The 15,918-nt window shown below is 39.4% G+C and overlaps 1 protein-coding gene across 4 annotated transcripts in view; it reads right to left on the reverse strand.

Moving 5' to 3' along the window:
- The window catches only part of NSMCE2 (NSE2 SUMO ligase component of SMC5/6 complex), a 224,373-nt gene that overhangs the window by 176,698 nt on the left and 31,757 nt on the right, over positions 1–15,918 (reverse strand). The gene's annotated exons all lie outside the window — the stretch shown is intronic.

Genomic DNA, 15,918 nt, shown 5'->3' on the forward strand with positions numbered 1-15,918 from the left:
CAACCAAGACCCAACACAGCCAGAAATAAATGAATAAATAAATTTATAAAAATAAATAAGTAAAATGATCGGATAAAATAGGAAAAAGAGTAATCTCCTTAAAAACAAAAGGGTCACAAGATAGTAAGAAACAACCAGGGCAAAATTAGGGAAAACCAAAAAAGAGAAGCTGAACACAGGAAATCAAAGTTGCATACCCTCCCCCAGTAAACTGGGTCCCCACTCATCAGAATAAAGATGAACCGTAAGTAATCCCACTCTGCTCCTCCAGGCTGCAGGGAGGTTGGCCTTGGCCACTGAGCAGAACAGAGGGAAGAGAGAGAGAGAAAACAAACATGTTTCTGAAAAACTGTATCAACAAGCCACAGCCTGGGTTTGCAGCCTGGGTTCCCCTCACCTGAGTGGTGCCGGGAACCTGAGCTCTGATGTTGGTAGGAGGTGGTCTCACAATGAAAGTACCCACACGTACTCCCCTCTGGAAAAGACACTTGTATCTGAGGCCTCAAATAACCCTACAAATAATTGTTAAGGATAATGAGTAGATTACAGGGGAAAAAAAATAAAAACAAAACAAAAAACCTTACAAGAAAAACCCAAGAAAACAAGCCAAAAAGAGTAAAAATCAGCAGAAACAGATTCCCAAATGTTTCAGATTATCAGTCAGAGCATGAAACAACTATGCTTACTATATTTAAAAATTAAAAGACCCTCAGAAAACAGGAGACTATAGAAAGCGACTAGTAGATTGGAAAAGCAAGATAATATTCTTCAAAGTGTTTTTAAACTTTTTTTTTTAAGCTCTAGACACACAATTTAATAATAGATCGGGAAAAGATAGAGAACACAGGATAATAAAAACGTTAACATTAAAAAAGCTGAAAGAAATGAAAATAAAACTGGAGTCCTTAAATCATATTAGGGGATGCACACACTCAAAGACTCTTCATTCAAATAACTTGGCTCAGACAAATGGCAGTATTTCTTGTCTACTCTGACGAACAGTACAACAGTTCATCTCTAAGTCATGAAATAATATAAAACCCACTTGCATTTGGCTTTTAAAAAATGATTTCCCTGGACTTCTAAATTATGCTTTAGTTTTACAGTAGTCAATTGTAAGCACACTCCATAAAATATCTTCTGGGTTAACACGCTTCTGGTAGAATATCTCTTGGCTGGTAACACCCAGACTTCACAGAATATACATATCCCTCAATATAAGCTTTTTTTTTTTTTTTTTTTGAGGAGTGGGAAGGGGCAATGTTTATATAAGAAAAATTTGTATTTACATTCCCCAAATTAAATACATTTTTAACAAAGCGGTATATGAGAAAGGTCTCAAGTCATATTCCATATAAAATTGTTAGACCGTTTGAAAATTTCCAAACATCAATGAAAGAGACATGTTGCTTAGCTGTTGCTGGTACCAACGTGTATCTATTGCCATATATACAACAAATGTTTGTTAAAAATTCTATTAATTGCTTGATGATCAGGAAGAGAATTTTAAACAATTTATAGCCTAATAATGAGGGGTTGTGACTTATACAGGCATTTTACTGTATATAGTTACATTTAAGTAAATTGGTTAGGGGTTTGGGGTTGGCCTGTAATTTAATTTTTTCCCATTTAAAATAATGAAAAAAAGAAAAAAAAAGAAGAAAGAAAGAAAAATAGGCCCCTGGTTTCACACAAACCTTATCTAGTTAAAGGAAATGATGATGTGTGTGCGTGTGTGTTTTTTTCCTTTTCTTAGTAGAATCAGTATATTTTATGTGTAATAGATTCTGACACTGGGACCATTGAAAAAGTGGGTCAAGCTGGTAACCTGAGCAGAGACTAACAGCATAAACTGCTTTATCAAAAGTGCAATAATTAGTGGCAACTTCAACCTAAACAGAAACTCACTAAAGGATGTATCAGCGGCAAAAGTCTTTCAAGTATGAGAAATAAAAATGTGTCAGGGGCTTATATCAGTAGGAATTGACATAATGTTGGCAACCTCCCTCTGGAATTAAATGAGTTAATTTTTTAAAGCACTTAGAAATATGCCTTCGACATTAAAGTTTTCAGAGTAAGCAGGATGATGATTCTCATTATCAAGGTCCATAGACAATAGCAAGACTTGAACCAGATAACAATTTTAAATACAAGGCCAAGGAGACCTTCCCTGCAAAGGAGAACGTGAGCGATGGCTGCCAGTATTTGATGGCATGAAGCCTAAGGGAAATACCTGAGGAGGCCAACTGTGGACATGCAGCCTCAGCTAAGGCTCCAGGGCCCAAGAATGTTGGGACAAGCTAAAGAACCTAAGTGATGAATAGTGCAGCCTGAGGCGACAAAGGGAAAACACCAGAAGAGAGCAGGAAGCTACTCCTGAGAAGAACCGAGAACCACACCACACCACACCTGGAAGTGATGCTCAGTCAGATAACTTCAGGCTCAAGTCAATGTTTTCATCTGCTGGGGAAAAGGGCTTGGAGAGGCTAGAGACGGAAGACAAGAGACTCCCACAATGGCATCTGGAAGAGAGGTCATGAGAACATCTGTATCAAGTAGTTGTTAACCCCTGTCTCCCTTATTATTACAATAAAGCCTCTTTCTAAGTATGTTATTTGTGTTCATGTTTCAGAAATACCAGGCAAAGGAAGGCACAGGGAATGTGTCCTGTTCCACTAAAGAACTGAGGTGGGGAAAGAGCATAGTGTTGCATGAAAAAGGCTAAATAAAGCCCTGAAGAACTCAGGAGGAAAAGAGGGATAAACACATAAACAGGGAGCTGGCTGTTGACTAAAAAGTGGCTGGGGCGTTGGGGAGGTGCAGAGAGACTGACCAGCTAGAGGTTCCCTGCTCCTTTATTCCACAGTATATAATCCCACTACCAAAATTCTCCCACTCTCACAGGGAAAGCCCTTCCTAAAAATCCACACCAACCAAATCCTACACATCCTTCAAGGGCTGAGCTCAGGCCCTACCTGCTTTTAAACTCTGCCAGCCTAGAAGGATCTCACTTAATTTATCTTAAAAACTATACTTGATCCTTTGGCACTTTGAACCATAAACAATCTTGTTTTCTTATATGAATTTGTCTCATTTTTCCAAACAGACTTTAATCCATTTGAGGGCAAGAATGATGGATCCAACAAAGAACTATAGGAACTCTTCCTTCAATATTCTTATACGGCTACCATATAATAAATTTGAAAATTAAACTTTCACCAAACCAGAAATTGTCCTGCCTCTGATATTCAATTGAATTAAAATGCAAAGAAGACATGTAATATAAACTTATTTGCCTGTTCTATTTTCAGTGTGATTTTTCCACAGGAAAAAGGTTGGCACCAGCGCTGAGTGTGGGGGGGAGATTACAAAAATGATGTTAAAATTCACAGAATGACAATCTCAGAGAGGCAAATATTACTGTAGCACACCTCTGCAAGCCAAAAAGTAACTGCAATGATAAAATATATATACATAATAATAATAGCTGTACCTAACAATTGGTAAGCACTTTATTATGAGCCAAGACTACTTAGCGTACTGTGTTTACATTAAACCTCACAGCAGCATTAAGAGAAAGGTAGTTTTAGCTCCACCTTATATATGAGAAAACCGAAGCACCAAGCAGTTGAAGTAACCTGCTCAAGGACACAATGGTAGTGAGTGGCTGAGCTAGGCCTCCAACTCAGACCTTCTAGCTGCAAAGTATGTACACTAGCCTCCTGTGCTAAAAGGTGCTTAAACGTGAGAAGGACAAGCACCTCCACCTCCTCCATGGATATCCAGGGAACAAACCCTTGGGGTGGGGGGGACTGGGGGGCAAGTCATGGCCCTGAGCTTCATCTCAGCTCCCGGTGGTCTGTTCCAAGTGGGACACTGGCCAACGCCACTCAGATGTGAGCGGGCCCAGTCCGATCACATTTGGGAAAAGCTTTCCCAAATTCCTTAGTAGAGGAAACCGACAACAAAAAGAAAATGATCTTCCCCTTTTAGAAGATTGCTAAGTTTTAACACTGGTGAAGAGAGTGATCTTTCCCATCAGCAAGGCTAACGGGAGGGGCTATAAAAGTAACCAAGTCACCCACTGAATGCTAGGAGAGTCAGCTCTAGCAGCTGGCAAGTCAACCTGTACCAGGCCAAGAGCACCAGCAACAACAGAGATGGAAGTAGCAGCCATGCAAGGGCAGCAACAGGGAACTGTTTCAGGGGAAGGGAAGAGTCCTGGAAGGCTTCACATGCAGAGGTACTTCTGAGTGGAGCCCAGTGTCAAAACCATTTCTATTATCCGTGTCTTTGACTGTCCTCCCCTGGCCAAGCGGGGTCTGGGAGTCTAGGAATATTCTCCTTTCTTCAATGTGCCATTCAAGGAGCATTAATTTATTATAATCAACCCCTGCTTGTGTTAATCAAATGAACCTAAGTGATACACTTGAACATTCATTTACAAGCCAATAAATATGTGGGGGGGTCTCCTGGGGAGAGCTCAGAGACTCGGTGGGACCGGTGTGACACATCTGGCACACCGATTAAGAAACTGCTCCAAGAAGTTAGTTCAATAACTCGCTGAAATATGTCCCCCTAACCCCTGCCCCAGCAAATTAAGTCCAGAGGGCACAGATAATCTTTGATTTGTATTAAACAATTATAACTGCTTCTGTAAGGACGCCAGTAGCGTGGCAAACGTGCTTTGTCTGTACCAGTGACCCTGCTCAGCGCTATCCCAAACACCATGCGCCGCTAACAGGACCTGAAGAACTCACAAAGTGTCATTTAGACCAGGAAGGGCCACAGAATTAAACCCATTCTTTAAGGATGGTTTCTGTTTCATTTTGTTTTTTCCTGTTCATTGGCAAGCCCTAGAAAACTAAAGAGTGATAATCGCTGAAAGAGGACCTCTTTTTAGACTGAAGTGCTCTGATATTTATCTAACATAAGAAGTATCTGAATGGATGCAGCTGGCCTGCATATGATTCTCCTAAAGTCAAACAAACCTGTAATTATGCAATCTAGGCAGCCACGCTAATCATTAGACATGTCACCTGTTGTTCAATGTCAGAACGCACTAACAGCAATATGAGAACTATTACTATTCTTTCATTTTGAAGTGCTGAATAAGGCATTAAAGGTACATGTTACATAAAGAACATTAAGCAGAAATGGGTGATTTAGTGTTGCAATCAAATTCAACTTAAAATTCATGAGACTTCAATGGGAGGAAGATAATGGCTGAGGCAGGAACACTTACGAAAGCAAAACAATTATATGGAAACTAGCAATCAATGCGGGTTGTCTCAAAAGTGAAAGACGGGCAAAATGAGGGAGAAGAGGGAGGTCTGAGAGAGGAGAGCAAGGGAGGGGACTAGCTATTTTCACAGATGTAGGCAGACTCAGGTGAGACAAATTTCAGGTCCCCTGTGGCTAAACAAGGTATCAATAGGTAGTAAGCCTTCAACAATATGGTAATTCTTATGTAGCACAGTTCAGACTCATGAGAGTTTATCCAGGGTGAGTTCCAAGATTGTCTAGTGTCTATTCCCACCTTATTTGCTCCACATAATGCCACTTTCTTGGCTACTGGTTAAAAAATGGGGATAAAGAAGATTCTTTATCTTGGCTTCCCCAAGTCCAGATGGGCATGGTCAACAGACCAGTCAAGCTTTTCTTCCATACCAGCAACCAGTTCAGCAAGAATGGAAGGTAACTGATGCCACTAAGAGGCGCAGCTTCTTGACCAACTATTCTAAGTAAGGCCCCTCCCAAGCCACAGCTGTCCTGAGGAGCAGCCTAAGCCATGCACTGGAGAGGAAATAAATTCTCTTCCCTGAGGCCTAGCCCTAAGGTTTGGGAAGCACAGCTGAAGCAGGTCCGGGAGCACAGAGGACCCAGAGCCAAATAAGTTCCCTCAACGTCCTTCAAGTCTTCAGCAGAACTGCCTTCAGTGAAACAAACATGAAGATGAAGACACCTGTCCTCCTCCTTCCCCTAGCATGTCCATCCCAGCTTTATCTCTAGGCTCCCTCTCTACACTACTGGATGTCTTTTTCCTTTGCTCTGCTGTTGCCTATGATTTCAGCCACAGGGTCGTTTTCCAGAATTCTCCCTAAGCTCCAGAACAGGACCAGACGCTTCACGCCTTCTTGGTCCATAAGCCCTCTTTACCTTTACAACGAGGACATGTGTGCAGGTGTATGTGTTCAGGCGGCACACCCTCAAGACAAATTTCATCTACTTATCCTTTCCAACTTTCTGTCCCTGATTCAACTGCAGTTTTGCCCATGGTCAAGTTGTTTCCTGAGATTTTTGTCCTAACCAAACAAAAACCGCAGAAGCAGGTGTTTTTTAATCTATAAAGTCATGCATAGGCATGTCTGAACAGGAACAATACCAATTATATATAATTGAATAAATTCAACTCCATGCATTTTATTAGTAATATACCAAACCTTTCAGACAAAGCAGTCATTTAGTGTTCTTCTGGGGCTGTGACTCCAATTCCACATGAATCACACACTCAGAAGGATCTGATAAATTCTCAGTGCCATAAAGTATATGTGTCCGTTTTGGAAAGGAGGAAGGAAGGAGAGGAGGCCAGGAATCGCCTGATTTATGTTTTAAATTTCCTAGAATAGGTGGCACATAGGGAGATTTTTACTTTCTGAAACAGGGAATAAGTATCTCCTAATCTCTTCAAATTAAAACTTGATTCTTCTATATTTTGTAAGCAAGAAATTTCTTCTTTTTGGATGAACTCAAATAAATGGCAGTATAAAGCATATTGCCTCTCCTTCCTTCTGTGGAAAAAAACCCCTTCCACTTTTAAAATATAGCTCCAACTATCTCAAGCAATATATATTACACACACACCTTCCTCTATGAGTGGGTGTGTGTATGTTTTTCCTGGCAGCCTAGTATTAAGCAATCATTATATATTCATCAGAAGTCAAATTTAATGACTTATTCACTGCTTGAGCAATATTTAATAGAAACTTGCTTACTTCTCACTACCCCGTACTTTAGTCCCCATTATTCCTCCACACAGATATTAGTGTGGTAAAATTAAAATTGAATCCACATTACATAACTGCCTCCCACCAGAAATAATAGTGAAAAGTGTAACAGTTTATGACACAAACTAGGAAGCAACTGGCTCTTTTATAAGGTCAGTGAATATGGGGGAAATCTTTGTGAAATATTGACCTTTATAATCATCTTTACCCCCTATACAATTTTCTTATCATAGTCATACAGAAGAGGGAAGTTGTATAATACAGTAACTCAAAAAGCCAGCTCTGGAGTCCATTTACATTCAAATCTAGGTTATGTTACTTGCTAGCTGTGTAGTCTTTGGCACGTAACTTTGAGTCTCAGTTTCCTCTTCTGTATAATGGGTGCAATAACAGTATCTAACTCACAACATGACTAAGTGAGAAAATGTAGCTAAAATGATCAGCACAGGGCCTGGCCCACAGTATGCACTGACAAAATGTTATCTGCCATTATAATTAATACAGAATGGATAACTACTCTGCAAATGTAGTTAGTCTAAATGCTGAAAGCACTTTGCCCATAGAACCAAAAAGAATCAAGTGAAGATCATCTCTTTAACTCTCTCAGCTGTTTCTACTAACTAGAGACCAAAGCATGAAGTTAAACTCACAAGACTGCAACGCTCTATGAGAAGCTTTGTCAACAATCCGCTATCCTACCCACCCACACACTACTGTCCAGAAACTCACTTACCTAGCAAATGCTTACTGAGCACTTACTACAGGCCAGGCAGAGGGGAAAATGCTTAGAAGCAAGAAGGAGCAGCTAAGCCTGCCCAAAGAAGGTTTAACAGGTTTAACAAGTGAGGGGGTGAATGTGTCTGGAAAGGTAGTGTGCATCAGATGTTTACCGGCTTGTGCAGAGGCTAAATAAATGCCCTCGGTCCTCTCCACCTAGGCTGATTTACAGTTTAAATAGTCAAACAAAAACCCTGGGAATGAACAGAGAAGGCATAGATTAAATCTTCACTGCACACTGACTACGCTCCAGGCACGATGAACACACTACTCATCCTTTGTCGCAACAGCGTGGAGTCGGTATTAGTAAACATCATTTCAAGATCAGGAAACCGATGCTCACTAGGGCCAAATCATTTGTCCCAAGTCACACAGTTAATAAGTGGTAGACTTAGGAACTGCCCTCAGGTCTGGCCTGAAGCATGGAAGGCATGTGCAGTAGTGTCTGAACTACCACATAGAAATAAGTAAAACGCACTTCATGCAAAAGTCATGGAGTAATGAATAATCGGTTCTCTGGCTAAAGAAATTCTCCTAAACATTACCTTCTTTTAAGAGTGAGAGAAAGTGAAGGAGAGACTGACTGACTGACTTAAATAATTCTACCCCAAAGCAATGGAGACCATCTTTCATTATATAGGTAGATATTTCCTTAGAATGTGTATAAACCACCATAGTAAAGGTATAACTCAAAATATTGCTTGAAGTAAATTCTATGAAGAATTAAACTTAGAACTCAATCTCTGGATACAATCTAGTCTCTACCAGTCACCAAAAGCACTACGAACCTCAGGCTATGGGCATCAATCATTGTAAAACATATCCACAGACCTCTTTTGGCTAGCTATTATAAGCCCCTTGAATCTTCAAGGTCAAGTCTGTCTTTTACATGATTTAAATCCTTTTTCTATACCCTTCCTGTCCATTTGTTCCTATCTAATCCCTGGCAGACTGGAAAGAAACAGTGAATTCAAGGCAGCAAGCAGTATTTACAGCAGCATTCCAGCCGACATATTTAATTTCAATGACAGCCATTTCTCTCTGGTTTTCAAATCCTTGACTATGCCCAAGTTTTAGCTACAGTGGGAGGGCTGAAGGCCCAGGAGGCTTAAGAAACAAAGCCTGGCTTTGACTTCTGGTTCAACATCAAAGCTCTGGCATGAATTTGTGGCAGCAAAGACCAAAGGAAGTAAGGCTTAAACCTCATGTGAACACTGAAAACATTTAATGAGAATGTAGGTAAAGCACCCAACAGGATGTCTTAAACATAGTGGACCCTAAATAAAAGAAGGCAATTTTACTGTTAACTATGTGTACTTTGCAATATTCCCCAATACAAACCTATTTCACTTAAGCTAGTATCTATTAAAAACAAATAAAAAAAGAAAACACAGTGAGGCAAGAAAAAGACAAACTGCCCAATGAAAAACTTAGCAAAGAGATATAAGCGTAAATTCTCTGAAAAGCTTATTCAAATGGTCTAGTATCTATTAAATTATGGAGTCATCGAGTCACCTCACTTTTGCAAAGTAATAGGGCATATAGTTAAGAAAGTAATTAAGCACATGCTTGAAAAATTCAAACAGAACAATAAGGTGGTGTCTCCAATCCCCAAATTCTCTCCCCAGAGACAATCATTGTTATGAGGTGCTTGGGAATGCAATCCCATGGAAATATTCTACATATAAGGCATCCTCTCTTAAAAAGGTCTACAGAAATTAAGATACTTACAGAAGCAGAGAAATAAGAAATTTTAAATGGCCATACTTGGAGAAAGACAAATCTCACAATGCCTGACATTGAAAATCATATCAGTATTCTCTCTGTGCCCTAGTCGCCAGTAAATGTGCCTGAATAGAAAGAACCATGAGTGGCTGCTTCAGTTTAGTCAAAATATGCTTTGATATTTAGTCAAAATATCCATTCTAAAATAACATAAAGGCAAACAAAAACAGCTGGGAAAAGAACACAAACATTAAATACAAGAAAAGAGTAATGCTAAACAAAGAATACAATATGAGTGTTAATGGGGGAACTTCCATTCACTCATTGAACAAATACCTACGAAACACAGACCATGTGCTTGGCGCTGTGTTGGGTGCCCTGGAGAGAGCAGTGAACAAGATAAACACTGTATCTTCCCTCAAGGAACTCTTACAAATTTCCACTCTACACAAAAATTTCTAAAAAGCCCTGATATAACTATGTGGCCTTTGTTTGGCTCTTGGTATTATGGGAAAGCTTATTCCTCTGCTGAGCGGTTCTAATTATTAGAGTTGGTCCAAAGAGAGAGCTGATTCAGGGCCTCCCTAGAATAATTCTAGGCAATGACAACAATAAATCTGAATTGCTCTTTCACACACATTCACTCATTTACACCTCATAACCTCCGTGTAGAGTTATTTTACTTTCTGTTTTCTACGGTTGAGGAAATTGAGGCTCAGAGAAGTTAAGTGATGCCACTGAAGTCATGCCTCAATGTCAGTAGAACTTGAACCCCGGTCCTCAACTCCAGAGCTACAGAAGAGCCACCTGCTGGGCCACACAGAGTCAACTTTTCCAGCTCACAGTCCTTCAAAGATATGAAGGACTATTGAAGGTGGCTATTAAATATCTCCTACTCTGCGAGTCTTTGCTTCATCAGAATAACTAATGATCATCAAGTCCCTTCAAGTTCCTGCCTTCATTTAAACACGCTTCATGTACCAGTGTCCCTTTTTAAAGATGGACTCTGGAATAAAAAAAAACGATAATTACAGCCACAGGCTAACCAATTAAGACTACGATAATACTATTATTACATGTGTACCACTGTGATCCTGGGTTGGCCTTGTCAATTAAAAACAAAACAAAAAACTCAACAGGAACTGCTATTAAGCCAGACTTCTCCCTTCCTATATTAGTACCATTGAATTTTTCAATTAAAGATTCAAAACTTAAAGACTGTCAAATTTCATGTTTCTGAAAGCTGTTATTCCATTTTATTCAGGAGGCGGAGGTCTTTCTGAATTTCAAAATGTCATCTAAATATCAGGTAGCCTCCCTTATTTTCTGTGATCCATAAATTTGACAACCTTACCTTAGTTTTTTTCCCAAGAAGTTAAATAAAATAATAGCTAACATTTACTGAGCATTTACTATGTGTCAGACATTATGCTAAGCAATTTACATGCATCATTTCATTCAATCCTTGCAATAACTGTGGATAAGACACTGTCATTCCTTTGATGGAAGAAAAAAAGTGGGCTCAGAGAGGTTAAGTACCTTGAAGCAACATCATACAAGTAACAAGCTGCAGAGGGACGATGCAAATCAGGGTTGATTAAATAACAGAGTCCATTCCCCTAACTGCAGTTATCATCAGTAATCATCATGCTTTTGGCATAACCCATTTCCATGTCATAAGACTTTGCCGAATGCCTTCCTAAGATCTATGCAGAAAGCATCCCTACTGTATCAGGGTAGTTGCTCTGGTCAAAAACAAACAAACAAAACCAAACAACAACAACAAAACAGGGGATGGGGGAGTGGAGAGAAACTAGGATGATCAAGAACAAAAACATCAAGTAAGTTCATAAAATGAGATGGCTACTCAAAATAAGGTTAATGAATAGCAACTACCTTAGACCAGCATATCACCGTACTCATTTCAAATAAATTTAAACCAAGAAAAAAATTACAAATGGGGTCAGCCTACTTTAAAATAGAAAGTTAATTAAGGAACACTTTAATTAAACAGAAATTAAGTCCTCAAAAACTATAAAATTAAGTTTAAGGAGATATGATAAGAAGTTTATTAGATCATAAGACCTATGGTGACAGGGACTGTAATCTCTGTCATTTACCTAACTCTCAAGTGTTGGTCTAAATGAGAAGTATTCTGTCTGAGAAACGTTTCTTTAAGAGTGGAAGGGCCACAATCACAAGAGGGAACAACTGTATTCCTCGTTCCTATCTGTTGGAGGATAATTGCTATGTTAATTATTTTTGGGAGGTAACATATATTTGATTTCATGAAAACAATGGCAAATCAATCTTAAATCACTGACAGCTCCAGAAAATAAGTCTATCATAATTTACTACAAGCATTATAGTAACTGTCCCATCTAATCAGCATTTTTCCTTATGTTTGTACCTCCGCGTAGTACAAGATCCTGAAAAGATGTCTCAGAGAGTTTATAAGGTCATTCTTATTTTTCTCATTACTTATCTCATCATTTCTAAGATGTTTTATTTTCACTTTGCCTGACTTAAATCAGTAGTGACTCCAAATACTGTTTCTGTCTTGCCTTCTTTAAAAGCCTACAGATGTAGAAAACAAACGTATGGACACCAAGGGGGGAAAGTCACGGGAGTGGTGGTGGTGGGATGAACTGGGAGATTGGGATTGACATGTATACACTCATGTGTATAAAATGGATAACTAATAAGAACCTGCTACAAAAAAAAAAAAAAAGAACCTGCTGTATAAAAAAATAAATAAAATTCAAGAGTTCAAAAAAAAGCCTCTTTATCAAAGAAATAATAATCTATAAACACCTAAACTGACTAGAAATGTCTCAGAGAACTCTGCTGGATGAAGTAAACTACTTCTGTAATGGGAATTATCTCCCACTACTGTATCGGTTTCTGGATGACAATTACAATGAACTGCAAAGTAAGAAATAAAGAACTATTAATATTAAATGAGTAACTAAGTGGCTCTGGAACACTGCAGTAGTATTTATAAAATGGGAGGGTCCAATCAATCACATCCCACATACAGGCACTCAGTCTCTGCATCCAAACACAAATAAACCACATACAAGACCTAATCCCTGAAGTCATCTTGACTCCTCTCTTTAGCACATAATACATTTAACTAGTTCCCTAGTTCGATCAATTCTGCCTGCTCAAGTCAACTATTATCTCCTTTCCAACTACAGCTGCCTTAATTTCAATCTTTATTGTTTCTTTCTCATATTATTGGTTTGCTTCCTTAATGAGTTCCTTTTCCAATATCTTTTCCCCTCTAATCCTTTTCCCATGTTGTTAACAAATTCTCAAGTACAAGTGACGTTACTCTTGTTTATCAAAAGTCTACCATAGTACTTCCACTTCTGGCCAAGACAGAATAATGGGAACCAAATTTATTCTCCTGCCTGAAACACACAAAAAATTCAAAATAAAAACAAATGAGGGGCTTCCCTGGTGGCGCAGTGGTTGAGAGTCCGCCCGACGATGCAGGGGACACGGGTTCATGCCCCGGTCCGGGAAAATCCCACATGCCGCGGAGCAGCTGGGGCCATGAGCCATGGCCGCTGAGCTGAGCCTGCGCATCCGGAGCCTGTGCTCCACAATGGGAGAGGCCATAACAGTGAGAGGCCCGTGTACCGCAAACAAACAAACAAAAAAAAAAAACAAAAAGAAACAAATGAAAAGTGGTTTGCAAGACAACAGACTTATGCAAGGAAGAAGGAAGGAGAGTGATTGGAACCATATGAGATAAGACCTATAATTGGCCCATCTTACTATCTTGAGGGAGTTTCCAGGCTGCAGGGCACACAATATCAAAATCTCTGCAGACCTTTTGTAGAAATTGACAAACTAATTCTAAAATCTATATGGAAATGCAAAGGACCTAGAAGAGCCAAAAGAACCTTGAAAACGACAAAGTCGGAGGACTAACACTATCCAATTTCCAGACTTGTTATAAAGCTTTAGTAATCCAGGTAGCATGGTATTGGGATAAAGACTGACCAACAGAATAAAACAGAGTCCAGAAGTACAAACATACAACATATATGGACAACCGATCTGACAAAGAAGCAAATGCAATTCAGTGGAGAAAGGATAGTCTTTTCAACAAATGATGCAGGGACAACTGGCTATCATATGCAAAAAGAAAAAAACCAGGAAGAGAAACTTTGATCTATACCCCCTACCTTACACCACATACAAAAATTTAGTCAGAATGGATCACAGACTTAAATGTAAAACTATAAACCTTCTAGAAAAATTATAAAGAAAATCTTTGGGAACTTGGGTTAGGCAAAAATTTCTTAGATACAAAACCAAAAGCACAATCCATACGACAGCAAATTGATAAACTGGATGCCATCAAAATGTAAAACTTCTGCTCTTCAAAATAATCTGTTAAGAGCTCAGACTGGGAGAAGGTATCACAAATCATATATCTGATAAAGAACTGTATTCAGAATACAAAAAGAACTCTCAAAACTCAAAAAAATAAAAAATAAAAAATAGCTCCAAACAACTGGAAACAAGATTTGAATAGACGCTTCACCAGAGATGAACGCCAAATAAACACACGAAAAGGTACTTAACAGTATCAGTCACCCGGGAAATGCAAATTAAAACACTGTAAGATACCACTGCGTATCTAACAGAATGGCTAAAGAGTACCCAGACCAAGTGTTGGTGAGCATATGGAATGACTAAAGTATTCCCTTAATATACTCCACACACAGATTCCTAATTTTCAGACAACTATATTACCAAAAAAGTACATTTAACCATATAATTTAAACCACATTTAATATAATTTAATTTTATCATAGTGACTCAGAAGGGACCTCATAACATTATAATGTCTCTCAGTGTCATCGTTACGGTTTTACTAGTAAAATATAGAAACATGAATCAACAGAAATCTTTTATGTAACAGATACCGAAGAGACCAGCTTTTAGTCTGTAATTACCTCACCGGAGTATGACTGCTTTTTATTGTAAATCATTTTCTTGACTTCAGAGTTCTCAAAGAGTGGTTGCCTGACATCAGCATCAACATCTCCCCGGAACTTGTCAGAAATGCAAACTCTCAGGTCTGACACCAGACAACTGAATTGGAAACTCTGAGGAGGGCCAGCAATCTGTATTTTAATAAGCCCTCCAGGTGATGCTGAAGCCTGGTAAAATTTGAGATGCATTGTTCTAACGTTTTTTTGTTTTGTTTTGTTTTGTTTTTTGCGGTACACGGGCCTCTCAGTGCCGCGGCCTCTCCCGTTGCAGAGCACAGGCTCCAGACGCGCAGGCCCAGTGGCCATGGCCCACGGGCCCAGCCGCTCCGTGGCATGTGGGATCCTCCTGGACTGGGGCATGAACCTGTGTCCCTTGCATCGGCAGGCGGACTCTCAACCACTGCACCACCAGGGAAGCCCTGTTTTAAAGTTAAAATGATAAATTGCTTTTCTCTGAGATTTTTTCTGAATTCAAAGAATTTTTAAGACAAAAAAGGAAATGTTACTTCAAATCCATGTTTTCAACAAATCTATAACTCAGCCAGCTGTTTTCCTATTTTTATACTCCTGAATTATTTTTGGCCCTTTATTAAGCTAGAAGACTAGAACTGAATGTAAGATCCCATAAATAATGCATTCTACAAAAGCTTTGTTTTAAAACAAACTTTTCGGGCTTCCCTGGTGGCGCAGTGGTTGAGGGTCCGCCTGCCGATGCAGGGCACGCGGGCTCGTGCCCCGGTCCGGGGGGATCCCGCGTGCCGCGGAGCGGCTGGGCCCGTGAGCCATGGCCGCTGGGCCTGCGCGTCCGGAGCCTGTGCTCCGCGGCGGGAGAGGCCACGGCAGTGAGGGGCCTGCGTACCGCAAAAAAAAAAAAAAAACTTTTCTACTTAAATATCGCAGTCATTTATTCACATCTATTTTTGCAACTGCATCCAACATTCCTTGCAAATTTACAAGATTTGCTTCTAATTTCAGCCACGAATTGTCACCCCCAGTGAACAGCTGTGCAACTTTTAATTAGGTTCATCTAAATGGAATGGACTTGAAAAATAATCCTAGTTATAAAATTTTTAATTGTTTCATAAAGATACTCAAGAAACAGAATGAAAGTGGAGATGGTCTTGAACTGAATCAGGACAACTGGGGCTGTCGATAATTTACTCAGAGACTTTGAGTTAATAATTTCATCTTTCTGGGTCTCAGTTCCCTCACTATAAGAGAGAGTTGATGACCTTAAGGTCCATTTCAGGTCTAAGAATCTATACATCTGTGATCTTACTCTTATCCTCTATGTACTGTACTTTTACATTCATGTGACACTGTCAAATTATTTTAAGTATTTTTAAACAGTTTTAAAATTGTTTTAGGATACATGCCTCTTCTCAGGATTCAGG

This window comes from Delphinapterus leucas, chromosome 17 (genome assembly GCF_059928025.1).
Source record: "Delphinapterus leucas isolate spDelLeu-1000000601 "Yukka" chromosome 17, BTC_Dleu_Yukka2, whole genome shotgun sequence".
Classification (NCBI taxonomy): Eukaryota; Metazoa; Chordata; class Mammalia; order Artiodactyla; family Monodontidae; genus Delphinapterus; species Delphinapterus leucas.